Source organism: Gymnogyps californianus, chromosome 5, assembly GCF_018139145.2.
Source record: "Gymnogyps californianus isolate 813 chromosome 5, ASM1813914v2, whole genome shotgun sequence".
Classification (NCBI taxonomy): Eukaryota; Metazoa; Chordata; class Aves; order Accipitriformes; family Cathartidae; genus Gymnogyps; species Gymnogyps californianus.
In genome coordinates this window covers 52,361,775-52,382,256 of record NC_059475.1, presented here as the reverse complement: position 1 = coordinate 52,382,256, position 20,482 = coordinate 52,361,775, and the positions used below count along the sequence as shown (strand labels likewise).

The following is a 20,482-nucleotide window of genomic DNA, read 5'->3' as shown; positions in this document are numbered from 1 at the left end:
TCCTGTAATCAGGAAATCTGCATTCAAGGGCTGTCTTGAAAATTCAGTTAAACTGTAGTGTATATTGCAAGGCAGTAGTGGTGAGATTTCTTGCAAGCTGAGATTGGCTCAGAAGTGAAAGGATAAAATTTTGAGAGTAATTTGCAGATCATAAAAAATTGATCTTGCCTCTGCAGTTGCCAGTAAACATTACTTAAAAAATATTTTGGAAAACGTTGCACTGCAAAGTGTAAAACTTTGGTTTTGTGATGTGCATGATTTGTTTGGAAGTAACTCAGTCATTGAGAGAAGTCCTTTGCTTTTGAAGACATAGCGTCAGCTTGCTGAGCACCATCTTTAAAAGGCGGGATTGGATTTTGGGTTGTTTTTTGCAGTTGTCTGGAGTCATGGTACAAAGCGTTATAGCAGAACAGGAATTGGTTTATACATCTTTCAAGCGACTGGCATATAATAACAAAATCAAAGTGTAGAGTGACTAATGTCTTAGATGATACTCCTGTGTTTTTGCACTAAAGATGTAATATATTTTGAGGAGAGTAATTATTTTAAGAAGGCTTGAAAAGTTCTGTGGTATATTTTTCTTGATGTCCAAGTGATTTTACTATCGCTTTTTGGTATATTGTCAAGAAATGAATAGGAAAATATAGGTAGAATAGCTTGAGGTGTTATCCTTTTAAAATATTTTTTTTTAAGGACTTCTATGAAGGGCCTAATGTCCAATTTTTCTGTCCAGTGATTAAAATGTTTTTCTTGAATATTAATGCTTTTTAGGTCAGAAAAGCATATGTAGTTGCTTTTCATATTGTTTTATTTTGCATTTTTGGATATATTTTTTCATTATCTTTCTCATTTGAAAAATTGTTAAATAAATTCAGACTTAGCTTCATATTGTAAAATAGTTCTGAAAACTTTTGGCCCATCTTTCTATCAATGAAACTCCCCAATTTCAAATTTAAATTATAATCATGATGAATTTAATAAATGAAGGAAAGTTCAACCAAATGTTCCAGTATACTATGTATCTAGTAAAGAAGACATGTCACAATCAACAGTAGCTCTAATGCTAGCATATTAGGCTGTAAATATCACAGTCCAGCAAATGGAACTTGTGATTGCATATTTTTGAACAAGGTATGGAACCTGAAGAGAAACAGAAAAATTTCTTTTTCAAGAAGAAGTTTGCATGTTTCTTTGGCTACTCATGAAAGAAATTGCACAATAGTATTGTGTAATATAGATTTCTTTAGGACTAAACAGGCCAAATCTGCATGGAACTCTTCAGAATTGTAATCTGAAATCAGAGTCCTAAATCCTCTTTTAGGTGCACATCCTTTTTGGATATTTCTTTTAACTCTTGATGTGTATGTATTGAGCTGCATATGTAATTGAGCTGTACAATTGGATTAAAACTGTATGAAAAGAAAGCCAGAGGAAATATTTTGGACATAGATATTTGTCAGAAGCTTCAATGTATTTGTGGTACAAAATCCGTATTACAATGGATTGCTAAAACAAACAGAGCATATATAATTTCATATTTGTAAATACATTTCTTGTTCTTCCCTCTTTTTAGTACAGAGATCAAAGTTAAGTTTTGGGACTAAACATAGTTTTAAAATATTTCTTTTGTATTAAGTAGAATAATTTACACTACATATACATGTAAGATGTTTAGCATCTTTAGGTGTGATGACTCTGATCAAGTGTGAGTTCCAAAACTATGTCTATATTGGCAATTAATACAGCACATAGGGATCAGGTCTATAGAGCAAGAAATTTATGCTGGGGACCCAGTATCTGTATGACTTTCATTGAGGGAGTTACTCGGACTAATTCTAGTGTGGTCAACAGACTCAGTGATCACTAGAAGTTGGAGTGCTTTGGGTGCACGCCGGGAGCACATCTTTCGGTTTAATTTCATCTGGAAGGAATGCAGTTTGTATACTGTGATCACTGTGGTGTTAACCATACCACAATCAGTGGGGAAGACTGGGAGATTAAACTCAAAAGAGCATTCCTAATCTTAAGTAAAACATAGCGATATGTTGAGACAAGGAGAAAAAAAAGCTTAATTGGTATATTTCAGAGCTTTGTGAAATTGTTATATGAAAAGGGTTTTTTATGTTTATTTATAAAATTTTCACTTTGGTGGAAATACTGTCTCCAAACCATGTCAGGTACTGGTGGGTTCCTTTAATTTGGAAGGTTGCATGTATTATTTTCATATACTTTAAATGAAGTAAAATGTTACAGAATAAGCTAAGTCTGTGGTTAGTGTCACAAAGGCTAAAAGGAAAGGGAAGTAGGAAAAAAAGTTAAAGGCACATACATAATACTTAGCTTCTCTACGTACCATAGAGAGCAGGGGATTATTTTCTGCTATAGAGTGTAATTCTCAACATACTCTTAGACATAAAAATGAGAACAAGTGTATTCAAGCTACGCAGAACACAAGGAAGGAAGAATATCAGTAATTGATTTATATTAAGAATGAAGGGCCCCACCAAAGTCATTTAGCTTTCAGATCAAGTAGATTTGATTTGTTCGTGTGCAAAATGCTCATAATGAGGCATCCATACATGTTGAACTGATTTTAACAAACTTGAGGCTTGAAAATGAATTCTTATATTTATCATTCATATGTTTTATTAATATTAAAATAGTCGTAAAATGTTTAATATGATATAGTAAGAAGCTAAAGAATAACAGACTATTCTTCTAACCTACCTGTGAACAACTGTTATGCTCAAAATCTTTTTATGGCTACAAAGGAGACACACCTGATACGTAAAGCCAATATTTATTTTTACTATATACTGAAATCTTAGCAGTATAGTCACAGAATTATTATTAGTACAGATTTAATAATTGCAAAAAAAGAAAGAAAAATAAAATGAAGACTACTATGCTACAAAAAGTCTCAATGCAGTTAATTATGTTACACACCTCCTAACATCTACCCCTTTTTCTGTTGTTATTCTCAGTCTTCCACTGTCCCTCTCAGTCCTGAGGTTGACAGTTTCAAGGCAGGCATGGTAGGGTGAATTGCCATTATCCTGACTTCTTCACCAGCAGGAGTATGATATTCATATTGATATTTTCTTCTGTCTCACTCTAGCATCCTCTTTGGGTCATTTTTACATGTTTTCCAACACAGTTTACACCTTGCTCTTTCTTCATTGGTCTGCAAGCCCACACTGCATCCAAATTTACTATATATGGCACATATTACGTATTTTAGGTACTTGTTCTTTGCTCTCTTTGTCATCCATAAAACTGCTTTTGTCCAGCTCCTGTGTCTGCATTTCTTTAACTGACCATTGGTGTGTTGTTTATAGTCTTGGTCCTCCAGTGTTAGCCTGTGCCCTGTATCTTAACATCCCATGCTTGTACTCCTCTACTCTATATGCCGTGTCTGAAGGCCTCTGCTATCATGCCAGGTCTATATTTCTCGACATCGTTATCTTAAACTCATAAATATTTCATTTTACATAGAAGAAATTCTTGTTACTACTGTCTGTATAAAGCTATGTTTATACTGTATAAAGGTAAGAAGAACAAATTAGACATAGCCACCTGGTCCTTAAAAGAACTGCTGTTAACAGATAAAGCAAGTAAAATCTCCAGACAGGTCAAGCACGTTCAGGCAAAGTCTGACAAGCCTCAGTCCTCAGACCTTGCAAACTCAGTACAGAGTCTGTGGCCTGTTATTAGCAATGGCTGTACTGTATTTACTGGAATACAGGGCTATGAAACATACAGTTAATATCTCTGCTTTACTTTAACATTGTATATTCTTTTATAAATGTGTAAAGATGTAGTGAATTAATGTGAATTGGTAATAGAGCTTCAGGATGGAGCGGTGTTGTTAAATGCTCTATTTTATGAAAGAAAAAAGATGCCTCATTCAGTAGTGTTTCTAAGTATAGTAAGTGGGTGGTTTGGTTGTTGGTTTTTTTTTTTAATTCCATGGGAATAGGACCAAACATAAATATATTTTCATCTCATACTGATAAAATAATACTTAATGTAGACATTCTTTCTCCTGAGGGACTGTTTTCTTACAAATGTCAGTAATATACTGCACTTAGCTGTTGCTAAAGTTTGCAAAATGTGGGTGAGTTTTCAGTTTATATTTGATTGTATTAACTGACCATAATCTTGCCTGAACAGTAGTGTAACATTTATTGTTTCTGAGCTAATATTGCAGATATATTGAACAAAATGCTCAAGTGTGTATCATGCACCTGGTGTGCACCTGATTAAAATGCCATCGTACCATAAAAACTCAACATTCTTGACACAGAAGTTGCAGAAGTACCTGCTAAGGTAAATGGTGTGATGATATGTTCTCTCAGGATGGGGCTTTTTGTAATGGGTAGCACACACAAGAATTTTTTTATAATAATGCTGCTGTTCTGCATGTAGCTACATGGATATGAAATGTGACAAGTCCTTTGCAATAATAATTTGTGATAAGTGGCTGTCTGTAAGTGAACATGTTGTCTTTTAAAGTGGGATTCAAATTCTGAAAAAAATATGTCAAGTACTATTTTCCCTTTTTGTTGTGAATATGAATGTCATATTCAAATTATACAATATTATTAATTACTGCTGCTGAGAAAATATTTGTCTTAGCTGTACTATTTGTTTAGAAAAGATGGGTTATTTGTATGCTAAATCCTTAGACCATGATAACGGAAATAGTGACAGAAGTAAGCTGAAAACCAATCACATGTGAATGTGAGTGAACCTATAAATGATGAAAAATGTCTTACAAACCAAAAGTGGATAGAAAAGTCTCATACAGTTTTTAAAGCTAGCAAGCATAAATCAGATCTTAAGGAAGAAAAGAAGGCGTTCATGATCTGCATTTTATGCTGCTGTGCCTTTAGATTGATAGGATCACACACTAGAGGTATATTAGTACTTTTGTATGTATTGGTACTTTCCATACGAAAAATGACCTAATTGTCTCGTATTTCTTTCATGTAATTATCTAGTAATGGGAAAATAACCTGTTTTTCAGAGCCACCCCACGGAAGAAATCTTATGCTCTTTTATGCAAGTTTGATTTATAGACATGTACTGCAGAGCACAGTGAATATGAAACATTCATCTTCTTATGGCTAGTTGCCATGGAAACATAGTACACACTACAATGTCATTCCAGCTCTGGTGATGCCTGCAGTAGTTTATTCCTTTGTTGTTCTTGTTTCTTAAGCAACTGTCTTGCAGCCTTTCATGTTATCACACTTCATCACCTATACAAGTCTTTCTCCTTGTCTTTTGAGAACCATCTCTAATAGAAAAGATTCATTTTTTTGTCTACCCATGCATATCAGTGTATGTACTTTTTTTTCAAATCACGGGTTAAAAGCTTGTCCCATGCCCACAAATAATATACCATTGCCCTAAAACTGGTGAAAGAAGATGGTAAACCAGACTGAACATCAAAGTGTAAAGGACCTGGCTCAGCATCTTTACTTACCATCTCCTATCAGGGACTGGAGTTAAGAATGTTTTTCTGTAACCAGTATCTCACTCCAGGAAGACAGAAAGTAAAAATAATCCAACAGATTCTCCTACCTGTCCTTAGCTGGCATTTGTGAGGTGGACAAAAATCCAACAGCTGTCTTATAATACCCACTCTGTTTCACCCTTGTGAGATAAGAAATGAGAGGAACTCAGAAAAAAAAAAAGGAGATCCTCATAATTAATCTAAAAAAGTACTAGGGGTGTTCAGGGGGAGTCAAACTGAATTATTTTTATATTGAGAAGCTGTACCCTAACACAAGTTCTACTTTTTTGAGGCAGTACCTATTTCATGATTCATTACACAGGGAACCGATACACAGTTAAGGCTGTATGTGTCCCAGGTTCTGCCTAAGTGGGGTGATACTTTGCGAGAAAACGTGTGGTTGAAAACATTTCGTAGAGAATCCTGAGTTAACACCTAAAGATAGATGTATCTTTTGGGTAATACTAATAATGAGTTTTGGTTTGTTTTTCCTATCTATAACTCTGTTACCAATTTTGTAATCCGATTACAACATACTTTGCTACTTGTGGTGGGTTGACCCCGGCCAGCAATTAAGCACCCACCCAGTCACTCACTAACTACCCCCACAGTGGGATGGGGGAGAGAATCAGAAGAACAAGAGCAAGAAAACTTGTGGGTTGAGATAAGAACACTTTAATGAGTGAAGCTAAGCTGCGCATGCAAGCAAAGCAGAATATGGAACGCTTTCACTACTTCTCATCGGCAGGCAGACGTTTAGCCGCTTCCTGGAAAGCAGCATGCCTAATGGTTACTTGGGAAGATAAACACCATAACCACAAACATCCCCTCTGTCCTCGTCCTTTCCCCGGGCTTTTATTGCTGAGTATGATGTCATAGAATCATGGAATGTTTTGGGTTGGAAGGGACCTTTAAAGATCGTCTAGTCCAACCCCGTTGCCATGGGCAGGGACATCTTTCACTAGATCAGGTTGTTCAAAGCCCCGTCCAACCTGACCTTGAACACTTCCAATGATGGGGCATCCACAACTTCTCTGGGCAACATGTTCCAGTGTCTCGCCACCCTCACTGTAAAAAATTTCTTCCTTATAGCCAATCTAAATCTACCCTCTTTCATTTTAAAACTGTTGCCCCTGTCCTGTCACTAAGGCCCTGGTGAAAAGTCTCTCTCTGTCTTTCTTAAAAGCCCCCTTTATATATTGCAAGGCCACAGAAAGGTCTCCCTGGAGCCTTCTCTTCTTCAGGCTGAATGGCCTCAACTCTCTCAGCCTTTCTTTTATTGCAACAATAGGTGATATCATAAGTCTCTACAGCATGAGCAACAAATTTCATATGGTATGGAACATCCCTTTGGTCAGTTGGGGTCAGCTGTCCCAGCTGTGTCCCCTCCTAACTTCTTGCCCACCTCCAGCCTACTCACTAGGGGAACAGAGTGGGAAAAAGAAAGCCTGGAGGCTGTGCAAGCACTGCTCAGCAGTAGCCAAAACACTGGTGTGTTATCAACGCTGTTCTAGTCACAGATCCAAAACACAGCACCATTCGTGCTACTGTGAAGAAAATTAACTCCATCCCAGCCAGACCTAGTACACTGCTGTAAATTCAAATTATTCATTCATTCTAACACTTGTCTAATAAAAAACATCATTAGCTAAACCCTGCAGGAACTGGGCATACTGTTTGTATGGAGCAGTAAGCTGTTATACATTTCTTCCACATCGAGTGAAAGCATGGAGCTTTCACTATAAATAAATCTGACACCATATTATCCTAACAAAAATTTAAAATAGAATTTCTAACAGATATGACCCAGGTCTATCTATTTTCCCAATCCTACAAAAAATTAATTTAAAATTTTGAACTTTTTTGTGTATCATATTATCTGAAGAGAAAGGGACTGCTAAAACAATTGACATAAGCACACGTGAATTTTTGCAGGTTTGAGAGCAAAACCTAGCATGTAAGTGTTATACAATATGCCGCAGATTTACACGTCCATTCCTTCTAAATAGGTCAACATACTTTTTTCTAATTTGGGAAAAAATACTATGTGAAATAAATCTTAAAATATTTTTAAAAGTTAGCAATTTAAATTAAGTTTGTATTTAAATTAAAAATTTGTGCTTTTTCTATTTTTGAAGATCTGTCCAAACAAGTATTTGCAATTACGTTAGCAAATTTAAATAAGTCACTGGTTCATGCCTCTTACTTATCACTCCTGCCGTTCACACTGACCCTCTTTCATTGGTCCTTGAGGTGCAGAGTAAATTGTTTTAACATAAACCATTCTTAGTTCACATGAATCCATTTTATTTTGCATTGCCATGGAGTAGGGATATGCACGTGGTCAGTTACCATAATACATCTGTGGTAATATAACTTATTAAAATGTGTTAATGCCACAATAAGTGCTTAGCTGGTCATATCCTTGGGGCTCTGTTTTAAAGACAATTTCTTTCAGATGGAATAAAACTGTGACATATAATTAAAAATGTTAGAATGTGGCAGCTATAAAATAGACAAAATTCACAACATCAAAGATTAATTTTTTTTCATTATGTATAACATCTGGGATAATAACAGCGTAGATATCTTTTTTCTCACCTGCCAACATGCCTCAAATGTGAATCAGTTCTTTTAGCAGTAGCTTATATTTATTCAGTTTGGTGATCTCTTTACAGGGACTACCTACACAGATGCTGATTATTTTTTAATTGCATTGGATGATAGAAACTGGGAAAAAGACTGACCCCACCAAACTCATTTCAAATAAACTATTAAACAGCCATTAGATGACAACAATTCTTGTTCATTTTCATCCAAAGCTGAACCTCTACCCTGAAGTGGAAAATGTTCCATAAGCTCTTTCAGAGCATACTTTTTATTAAAAGTAAATTTTTCTCCAGTGTTAAGAATAAAAGATTTTTTTGCAAAATAAACTGCATCTTTTATTTGAAGTATAATCTGTGATGTATGCTGACAGACTGAAAACCAGATATGTTTGGATTTTTTTTTACTTTAATCAATAGAATAGAATAGAATATTTCAATTGGAAGGGACCTACAATGATCATCTAGTCCAACTACCTGACCAATTCAGGGCTGACCAAAAGTTAAAGCATGTTGTTAAGGGCACTGTCCAAATGCCTTGTAAACACTGACAGGCTTGGGGCGTCGACCACCTCTCTAGGAAGCCTCTTCCAGGGTTTGATCACCCTCTCAGTAAAGACATGCTTCCTAATGTCCAGTCTAAACCTCCCCTGGCGCAGCTTTGAACCATGGGATACCAGGGAGAAGAGCTCAGCACCTCCCTCCCCACTTCCCCTCCTCAGGAAGCTGTAGAGAGCAACGAGGTCACCCCTCAGCCTCCTTCTCTCCAAACTAGACAAGCCCAAAGCCCTTAGCTGCTCCTCACAGGACATTTCTTCCAGCCCTGTCACCAGCTCTGTTGCCCTCCTCTGGACGCATTCAAGGACCTTTACATCCTTCTTATATTGTGGGGCCCAGAACTGCACACAGTACTCGAAATGAGGCAGCACCAATGCTGAATACAGCGGGATAACCACCTCTTTTGACTGGCTGGCTATGCTGTGTTTGATGCACCCAGGATGTGGTTTGCCCTCTTGGCTGCCAGGGCACGCTGCTGAGTCATATGGAGCCTGCTGTCAACCAGCACCCCCAGATCCCTTTCTGCAGGGCTGCTTTCCAGCCACTCCTCTCCCAATTTATACTTGTGCCCAGTGTTACTCCATCCTAGGTATCTAGATCCCTCTGCAAGACCTCCTGTCCCTCAAGAGAGTCAACAGCATGTCCCAGTTTGGTATCATCAGCAAACTTTCTAATGTTTGCTAAGGTGCTTTCAACTCCTGCATCCAGATTGTTGATAAATATATTGAACAGAACTGGACCTAGAATTGAACCATGAGGAGCACTGCCGGTGACTGGTCGCCAGCCAGATGTAGCCCCATTCACTACAACCCTTTGAGCTCTGCCCTTCAGCCAGTTCTTCACCCAGCACATCATGAAACTGCTCATCCCACAGTTGGACAACTTGTCCAGAAGGATGCTGTGAGGGACAGTATTAAAAGCCTTACTAAAATCCAGAAAAACTACATCCACCGCCTTCCCTTCATCCACTAGGCAGGTGACCTTATCATAGAAGGATACCCAATTAAACAGGACTTTCCTTTTGTGAACCCATGTTGACTGTGCCTGATGATTGCACAATTCTTTAAATGCCTTTCAATAGCACCCAGTATAATCTTCTCCATAATTTTTCCAGGAACTGAGGTCAGACTAACAGGTCTGTAGTTCCCTGGGTCTTCCCTCACGTCCTTTTTGTAGATTGGAATAACTTTGGCGAGCTTCCAGTCAGCAGGGACCTCCCCAGACTCTCAAGACGTTTGTTAGATGATAGAGAGGGGTCCTGCCATAACATCCACTAGCTCCTTCAGTACTCTGGGATGAATCCCATCAGGCCCCATGGACTTGTGAACATTCAGCTGATACAGCTGGTCCCCTACAATTTCAGTGTCCACAAAAGGAAGTCACTCTTCCCACACTCGTGGTCCTCCGACACAGGGGACGGGGCAGCTCAAGGTCTATCAGTATTACTAAAGACTGAGGCAAAAAATGCATTGAATATAGTAGAATAATATAGTATGAATAGTATGAATAGTAGATAGCAGTAGCAAAGAAGTGTTTGCAAAGTCTAGGGTCCCTTTATAGTAGGAAAAAAAAGTGACAAAAATAAAAATGAGCCAGTCTACGACATAATAAAAGAACAGCCTTCTGTCAAATTGTTAGCCAGTTTTCTTTGGGTTTAGATTTTGTTCTTTTTTCTTACAATCTCTGCTGCGTTTTGAGAAAACTAATCGGCATCAGAATTGCAACACAATTGAAAAGGGGTTATTGTAATGTTACATCCTAACAAAACTTAAATTAATAGCTAGTTTAAAGAAATACCTGATGACAGTGCTTGTTTTTAACATGACAAAGTTATTACTTGATTTAATAAATGCTTTCAAGTTAATTGACAGCACGTACTGTTTATGACATAGCTGCACAGTGTCCCCTTACTTCATCTTTAGTATTTTGTTTAAATTAAGGATAAAATATTATTAATAGCATTTAAATGACGTATGTGCTCTTAGCAATTCTTATGTTCCTGAATTGGACAAAGTTTATAGAAGTGTTCCTGTTTCAGCTTTACAGGAATTTCTGTGAGTTTTTTTAACTGAATTCTTATAAGGCTTGTAGAATAATGGGTGTCCTCTCACTGATACCTTTGGAACTTACCAACTGGTTTCAGCGAAATATCACTGTCCTGGTTTCAGCTGGGATAGAGTTATTTTTTTTCCTAGTAGCTGGTATAGTGTTATGGTTTGGATTTAGTCTGAGAATAATGTTGATAACACACTGATGTTTTTAGTTGTTGCTAAGTAGTGTTTATACTAGGTCAAGGATTTTTCAGCTTCTCGTGCCCAGCCAGCAAGAAGGCTGGAGGGGCACAAGAAGCTGGGAGGGGAGACAGCCAGGACAGCTGACCCAAACTGGCCAAAGGGATATTCCATACCATATGACGTCGTGCCCAGTGTATAAACTGGGGGGAGTTGGCTGGGAGGGGTGGATGGTTGCTCAGGAACTAACTGGGCGTTGGTCAGTGAGTGGTGAGCAATTGCATTGTACATCACTTGTTTTGTATATTCTAATTCTTTTAGTATTGTTATAGTCATTTTATTATTATTATTATTATTATCATTATCATTATTTTCCTTCCTTTCTGTCCTATTAAACTGTCTTTACCTCAACCCACAAGTTTTTTTGTTGGGGTTTTTTTTCTATTCTCTCCCCCATGCCACTGGGTGGGAGGAGTGAGCGAGCGGCTGCGTGGTGCTTAGTTGCCGGCTGGGGTTAAACCACGACAATCACAAAGAGCTGAGATCAAATAAATAATTGGATTTCTGCAAATTTCATAAAAATAGGTGAACAAAGAAGAAGAGAGAGATGCTGTAAGTGCCCCCACGAAAGGAAAGGGCTGTTATGTGAGTTAATGAATCTTAACAGGCATCACAGAGTCTGCATGGAAGCAAGACCTTATAAAGGCCCAACTGTGGAGAAGCTTCAGACAAAGATTTCATCATAGACTCTAAAGTCAGTCAATCATAAGATGCAAATCTACAGGAAATCAGGCATTGTTAGCTCAACTATTCACAGAATTATTTGTTTAGTACAATTTATAACTGCTGTATTCTTTGGTTGTAGTATTTCCCTCAGAAGTTTGAAAAGTATAATGCCATAAATCCTGAAAGATTTAATACTCTAAGATGATTTCTGAATTTTTAAAATATATCCACTGAATTTTTCCTCCAAATCTTTTGTACATTGTGCAAATTCTATTCAAATAAGTTTGATGACAAGAGAAGATTCCCTTTTAATCACGGAATCCTAGAAAAAATAAGATTACAGATACCCTTGAGCATGTGCTGCATCTTATGTTTTGGTACATCGATGATTCTACGGAAGAGGAGTCTTCAGTATACAAATTCATACGATCATAAAAAAGACCCCAGCATAGCACAACGATGTACCATGACAAGAGGCAATGTGTACAAGTTGCGTCGGGGAAAATTCTGTCTGAATATGGGAAAAAAATCTTCATGGTTGAGGAGAATTAACATTGGAATAGGTTACCCAGAGAAGTGGTGGAATCTCCCTGCCTGGAAATATTCAGTGCTCAGCTTGACAGGGCCCTGGGTAACCTAATCTAAGGCCCTACTTTCAACATAACTAGGTGGTCTCCAGAGGTCCCTTCCAACCCAGAGCTTTGTATGATTCTATGCTTCGATGATTTCTGTTACAGCACAAGAACCTCAGAAGTCACAGGATATTCAGTAGCACTTGAGAGACTTAACTAAGGACTAGGGTCATGCATTGCACTAGGCAATACACAAATACTTAGCAAAATACCATTTCTTTCCCAAAGATCTTGTGAGTTACCACTGAGCAAATAGTAATACATATGAGAAGCAGTAGATTCCAGAACCTGAGTTCTTCTCTTCATCTTAGAGAAACGAGCTATGTTTCTCTGGGTGCTGAGGACATTTTGACAACGCAACACCTCCACAGTTTTAAGACCTGTGGCATATATCTCAGTTAGATAGAGATATGGAACTGACTATCCTTAACGTTTTTGGAAAATGATCTTAGGACTCAGAAACGTATGCACCTGTCATAGAACACAAACTGGAATGGTAAAAAAGAAGTCAGTGGGCCAAAGCAAAAGATTCTTCTGCATTAGATAGAGTTGGATTACTATCATTATGTGGGTCAGTAGTCCGCATCAGGCCTGAGGCTATGTTAGGTAAGACGTGTCCTATGCCAAAAGGATTGCAATAAATGGTGTTTTTTTCTCCCAACAAAGATTGTCTAGTGTGACGATTTGGTGATGGAACAATATAGCTGAAAGGGTGATTGAGACTGCTTCACTAATGTGCTCTGGATATAATTTCAACGTGTTGAATTGTTGGTAATTTGAATCAACAGATTTTGTTAACTTCATAACCAGTTCTTTTAATGAATGCTTTCTGTGGATTTATGGTGTGCATGCCTTTCCTTACTTTTTCTCTTACAAATATAGTGCTTCTAAACGTAAGAAAGAGTATATGTGGCTTTCACACAGAACTTCAGTGTAATTCCCAGGCAGTTGGTACAGAGAAAGCTCTATTCAATCCATTGATTCAGTGGAGTCAAGAGGATTCAATTTCCTGTCATTGTGAACAATTTTTAGATATTCCAAATAAAATGCTGGCCATTTAGGATCCTTTGTTAATATCATCCTTGAGAGCTCGCAGTACTTACCTGCCACATATTCTGGAGAAACATACCCTCTTGTGTTATTATTTTGTTTGAAAAGAGCTTTCTGTGAAAAGGCCTTAATTGCCCCACTCTAGACTTCCTTCTCTCAGACATGACCAGAAATTGTGGCTTCAGATTTCTTCACTCTGTGTTTGTGTACTGTACCAGTTGTAGGAAAGGTAATTGATTCACACTAAATTCTCTTTTCCCTTGCAAAAAAGATCTTTCATGGCAATTTCTCACCCCATTGGTCTTTGGTTTCCAGACTCTTAAAGGTCCTATCATTTCTAATTCTTTCATCCCTTCCCACACCATCCCTATGAATTCACAGCTATTTTTTCCTATTTTTCTTTCTTCGTCTATGTTGGTTATTAACTAGGAATAGGAAAAAAAACTTGTTAGTGAGTAAAGTGCTCCATAATTATTCTTTATTTGGAACATCTGATGATGCCTACTGTGACAGGCAGGTAATGGGAGAAGAAACTGTTTATTTGTCAGATATGCTGTTGTTATTTCCATATTTCTGTAGAACAACATTCTTTTTCCTAGGAATCATGTCATACTTTTTAGAAACTTTTCAATAATTCGAACGATTAGTTTCCCATATGAAACTCATAGTTCCATTTCAACCAGGAACTGTCCCTGTCCAGGTTCTCTATCCTAGAATTGTACAATAGCTATAATTACATTCTCTGCATTGAACATAGACTCTTCTAAATCAATTATTTTTATTTATTTATTTTCATAGCCTAAGCAAGGCTGTTGAAGGTTTAGGTTTCCAATTCTATCACCATGTGATATGGCATCTGAGTAACGTGGTGTGACATCTTATTATTATTATTATTTATATTTGGATCCAGACAGATATTAACAAGACAAAATGAGCAGAAGAGCCTTTTGTCAAAATCTGATGTACCACCTATGCTCTATGTCCTCCGTTAGGACTACTTGGCATGACATAATCTTTCTATCTTGATATGGGAAATGCTATGTATATGCTGTATGAGTATCGCAGATGTATTCAATCTACTCCCAATCCTTACATGTGTTTAACAAACACTAAATGTCTGAGAAATTCATTCAACAATTTGGATCATGGTCGTTTCTCTTTCAGGATGTTTTCCTCCAAGTTAATAATCAAGTACTGATAGGCTTTAGAGCTTTAAAGCACTTTGCTGATGTCCAGACTGTTGGTTACCTCAGAAGCAGAGATCCCCCTCCTCTTTTCCTTCCCCAATTCCAAATTTCTGCTAACAATGTAGAATTCACCAAGACTTCCTAGCTAGATAGGGTTGTGGTTTTTATCCACTGTGGAGTCTCTTATACCAGTTAAAGTGCTTTCTTTACAGAGTTTGATTAAATGTTTGAATCTTACAGGAATTATGAAAGAATTGGTTTGGGAACTGCAAACCAATTTCAACAAAACCAAAGTTTTGCTTGGTTATGATGTTTCAATCAATTGCTTGATTGACTGCCTGTTGAAAGCCTGTTAGAATTATGTAAGTAGAAGGCATCAGAATATGCATTCACTTTGCAAGCAGTAGAGTACGTTGCTGGGGTTGCTCAGACACATGCAGAGGTCATATTTCTTACACTCAAAAAAGCATAGGGAAACAGATTCGGATCTTCCTATCAAGGTAACCCATCACGCCATATTGCCAAATAGCCTGCAGAAACAGGCAAAGAAATTAGTTCAAGTCCTTCATGATTTGAAGTCTTATTCTCCAAGCTAGTTATGAGTCTTTGCTGAAAGTAAGCCAAATTCCATACTTAGAATGGAGTTTTACTGTTGAGAAATTGATCAATGATCTCTGTAATTTAACTGGTAAGTACATTTAGCAAAGCAAAAATAATGATCCTTTTATAACTATCTTGTATTAAGGATTTTTTTTTTTTTTTAGTATATTCCTAGTCAGCCTGTCTACTGTGTTTTATGTGTGTGTCTTTGTCCCCTGATTATAAACTTCTAGTACTGTTAATCTCTTTTGGAATCAAATAATTTTAGGAAATGAGCAAATGCACAACCCTTGTTTTCTCGACAGATAGTTTTGATTCATCTTGTCTACTGTAACTGACAGTGTCTCTTGCTTCGTCTAATAAATACTAAGCTGTTTGTCTTACACATCTAAATCACAAACTTGGCAGCAAATTCTCTTCTTCCTTCTGTAGGTCTTTGTCTGCTGGGTTTTTCTCCCATGAGTAACATTAATATGGTGTATGCACTGCAATGCCAAATACAATGTTAATTCTTTACCTAAGTTAGTGAATATAAATACGTAGTGGCATTGTCTTCTGCTTATGCATAAATATACATAATATGCTGTGACTAGAATTTTTGAGCATGAGTGTTATTCCAATTTAAAGACCTAATAATTTTTTCCTTATGTTAATTCTATAGTGAAAAATAATAATTCTGAAAAAAATTAAACATTTTAGTGTAATTTTGAAGGGCATGTCAAGCTTTATTTGAACGAATTATATCAACTATTTACTCTTTTCCTCCTGGCTTCTTATGTTGGAAGGTTAATAAATTCTTCAGCCTAACTTTTTCATGCTGACAAACTGTGCTTCATAAACACTTCAAATCAAGTCTTGTCTGGAGTCATCTAGTAAAAAAGGTCAGTAAGAAGTCACTGATGCATTTAATTAACAAGACTGTAATTAACTAATTTGTTCTCCAGCCCTCACCTTAGTGTAGTTCTTTTTTCTGAAGATTGATTTTAGTGAATGTGTGTTATGCTTATTTTCACATATGTATATAGCACAGCCATTCTGTTTTACAGGCTCATTCCTCTGTTTTTCATACTTCTAAAATCCTGACTGTTGGGGACTGGAAGCTTTTCATAGTCAGCCCCTTCTGGTAGTGAATTTCCTTTTGCATTTGCTGATGTCCTTCATTTAGAAGAAAGTAAACAATGGTTATACCTCATATATATGCCTAAAGATAACTGAGGAGGGTATGAATTTTAGCAACTACAGCTTCTGAAGTCAAGTGACTAATATTGGTGTTCAGAGCTCATTGATTTCCCCTGAGCAGTGTCAGTAGTTAGAGTTTAATGGGTTTGGAAAATACTGTTCTTACATGTTAACTGTTCTCCATAGTAATGGCTTGTAATAGTTGGGACATTTTGTCTTTTATATTGTTTTATACTTTCACTTTTAGGGGTGGAAAACCTAAGTACCCACACAGAAGCTGGAAATAGCTTCTTTCTGTTCCTCAGTTAATATAGTTTTTGGTAGTAACAAATGCTAATTTAAGTCAAGAGCTCAATTAATAATGTCAAGAAATCTGGTGACAATCCCATAAAAATTTATAAAAAGTTTTTAATCTGTTTATGATACGTAATTAGGATTTTTTCACTGGCGTGAATTGAAATGATGTTATCTTGCTGAACTGAATGTGTAATGAAGCCTACAGAGGCACATATATACATTTGCTGCTTATTTAGTGCATATAATCTTACATTTTAAAATCCGCATGACCTTGCAATGTAATAAGATACCATATACAGCCTCCTAGTCTCATGTGAACTCTTTCATAGTCTTGTGTCTTGATAGTAGGAGGCCTTTTAGATGTTAAAGGAACTATTATCTACTACTGCAGCTTTAATGGGGAATCATGAAGCATTCTTGATAGTCTTTAGGGTCATTCAGGTTAAATTGGTTTAACCTTCTGAAACTTCAGGAAAATCCAGCATGGTGGCAGATGTCCAGCCACAACCAGGAACAACTGTGATTTACCTTTGGTGACCAGAGAGATGTGGAGTCTCTGATCTGGTTGCCTTGTTTGCTGAGGCTGGTGCTGCCAATGGTTACTGATGGTCTAGGAAGAGTTTGTTGGCCAGTATATGCAGGGCCTGCTTTGCAGGGAATAACAATGAAGAAAAGTACACATTTATTTTGGTTTGAGATGTCATCCTCAAATACAGCAGAAGAGAGAATTTGGCAAATGCCAAAGTGAAACAATGAAAAATAGTGTGAACAAAGAGATTCCTATTTAAACAGATTGCAGAGAAATAACTAAAAAACCCCTCTTACATCTGTGCTTTTTTGGTAAGTGCCAGAGGCCTAACATGTAAGATGGGGTAAGTAGAATGCTTTATTTAAAGTTTGTTGACATTATAGATTCATTGAAGTCTTGGGGAAAGGAAAGCAATCAGTAGAAAATGGACATGGCCTAAATCATGCTCGTGTATGAATGATATCATATATTAAAGAAAATCTTAGGAGAAATTGTTATATTGATGGAATTGTTGATTTTTCCTCGCTTCCTCCTCAGCCCTTTTAATATTTCTTAGTCCTGTGAAGACATGTATAAAATGGAACAAGATTTTTGGAGTAAATGGGAAAACTAGATCAAGATAAAGTTCCATGCCAAAGAATAAAGCTTTCTCCTTTATGTCAAAAGAGTGATTCAAGACTGACATATCATATAACTGCTGTTTAGGAAACACACATCTTGTGCATTGCTTACTGATGGTGCCATTTGGCATACTTGCACAGAGGGGTACAGAATACTTTTGTCAGTTCTTGAATATAGTTTTGATTTAAGAGGTCAGTGTTTATTGTACAGTTCAGTGCAAAGTTGGAGACCTTTGGAAGGGATCATGTATGTGCTGACATGTAGAAGAAAGACTTAAGAATGGGTAGCTGAAGTGAATTATGACATGCTGCCTACTCTGGAGTAGGGAGACACCTTGACTTTTCATTCTACATGGTGCCTTTTGATCAATACTACCTCTATTTTTTGTTTCATCATATACCATTCTGGTTTTCTAGGGAAGTAAGTCTTATGCATTCACACTTTCTGTCTATCCTGCCTTAATTATTTTGAATACATTGGCCAATTTCAACCAAACTGGAGACAAATAGAAATCTAAACCATTCTAAGCTTCTAGAACTTAAAATTTTAGCAACATGTGTTGTTTTCCAGCTGAGGCAGAAAACATGCTGTTTATTCATTCTGAGTAATAGAAGCAGGTTATCTGTTAAGCCTGTATATACTAATTTCTTACATATATGTCGTTTTTAAACATACATAAAACTTCAGTCAGTTGTGGCATATACTGCCTCTTACTCAGCCAAACAACAAGGAAAAGGAAAAGGGTAAGAAACATGAAGAGAATTGGAAGTATTGTAAAGTGAGAAGTCACTGAGGAATCAGGTTATTGTGGTAGGTAGATGAAGCAAATCTATAGAAGGCTAGATTAAATATTTCTCTACTCATTAAACATCTTGTTTCTGCTCCTCTAATTTTTTTTTCTAAAACAAAAAATTGAATTGATACTGACAGCATTTGTTATTTGGCAAGGCTAATTTCTTAGGACATTATTTACCCCTTTCTACCCTGCCATAACCCTGTCTGGCTTTTTGAAAAGAATTTATTAAAATATTCTATGACTCTGAAAGAATGTAACAGAACAAAAATGAATAGAGTTAGAGGAGGCTTAAGGATGGCAGGTGGTTGAATTTCTTTCATATTCTGTAATAGTTTATAACCAAGCTTTTTCAATTTTTAATGTTAATACAAACCCTTAAAAGTAGACACCTGTGATATCTATATAGTAAGTCTTAAAAATCTTTCAGAGAAAGCTTACTAAAGTTAACCTGTTTGCTATTCTGTGTAGCTTTCAAGAAACATACAGGACCAAAGCCTTCCATTTCCTAACTGCTGAAGTAATTGGTTTATCCAAGACGTTCTGCGTTTTAAGTCCTACATTTGCTCCTGTGTCTTTTAACTACATCAAATTTACACTTTTCTCTACCTCCAAGATCCCACCATATTTATGAAACCAGGTCCATCTTAGATGCTAACTCGTGTCGTCTTTTGCCCTTCTTGCAGGTCCATTTTTGGTAGGCTTTCTCTCCTGTTCTTGACTTCATCCCTCTGCCCAAGTTAACAGATACATTTCTTCATACAGAATACTTTCTGTATCATCTTTTTTTTTTATTGAATAGAGATAAAAATTTTAAAAAAGCATCAACACCGAGTACTAAAACTATATTAGCTGTTTAGGAATTATTTAAAAAATTATATAGATATTCTTAGGCAAGTTACTCTGAACAAGGTGTGAAAAAATGTAGAAATCAACAGCAACATTGAATGGGATAAAGTATTGGAAAAGAGCGACACAAATAGAAAGTAGAACGTGTTCAAAGATAAATGAATGTATGTCCTAATGTTATGCATGTTGCTTAGCAACAGGCAGTAAAAGTGTAGATGAACAAGTAAGTACAAAAAGTAATTAAAGAGGCATGTGCATGACATGGTACGGTATAATAACCAGGAATACAAAAAAGATGAGAAAAGCAAAGATGGAGAAAAAAATGATTTAAAGAATGTTAAGAGAAATATTGAAACTTTTTTTATTCTTTGTAGATTGACTTTTTCCCTGTAACGATAAAAATATGCAGCAACTTCCTCCATAATAATGCCTTAATATAATATAGCTTACCCTAAGGAAACATAAATTTAAAAATGTGAATTGACTATAAAGAAAAATGTAAAAAAACCCCGCACAATAATAAATTTAAAATATAATAAAAGTTTATTTTGCAACATAGAATTAACACAGATTTTTAATTATTTCAGTTACTTAGAAAATGAGCATTTGAAATAATACCGTTCTCTTTTAGCAAGGATCCAGTTTCCCACAGTTTCTGCCTCTGAATCACTTCTTGAAAGAGTGTGTTCGTTTGGTTGCTTTTAAAGCTTCATTTTCTAATGCTTAGGCAAAATTCCTTATAGTACAGTTTTTCACTTAACTGTCTTCAAATATGGTTTGGAATTTATGAAGAATTTTTAATAAAAATCCATCAAAATAAATGTTAGGCTTTTTCTTTTCTCTGTACTGTTGAATTAGAAAGTTACACTAAGTGTGTCTAACATACACAGAACAATTAATGTGTTTAGAATTATTGTCTCGTAAGAGGAGTGAGAGGATCTGTGGTTTATATACCTGCCAAAGGTCATTGCATACTCTTCTGCAAATTGCTATACTGTTTGTGCCTCAGTTTCCTCATCACAAAATGGCGTTTCTCACCAGCCACACATATCATAATCATAAATGCTTTTACAAAGTTTGACTATTCGTACAGTGATCATGTC

At 36.4% G+C, this 20,482-nt stretch overlaps 1 protein-coding gene across 1 annotated transcript in view; it reads left to right on the top strand.

The window, feature by feature from the left end:
- Positions 1 to 20,482, top strand: part of EFCAB11 (EF-hand calcium binding domain 11) — a 67,126-nt gene that overhangs the window by 9,106 nt on the left and 37,538 nt on the right. The gene's annotated exons all lie outside the window — the stretch shown is intronic.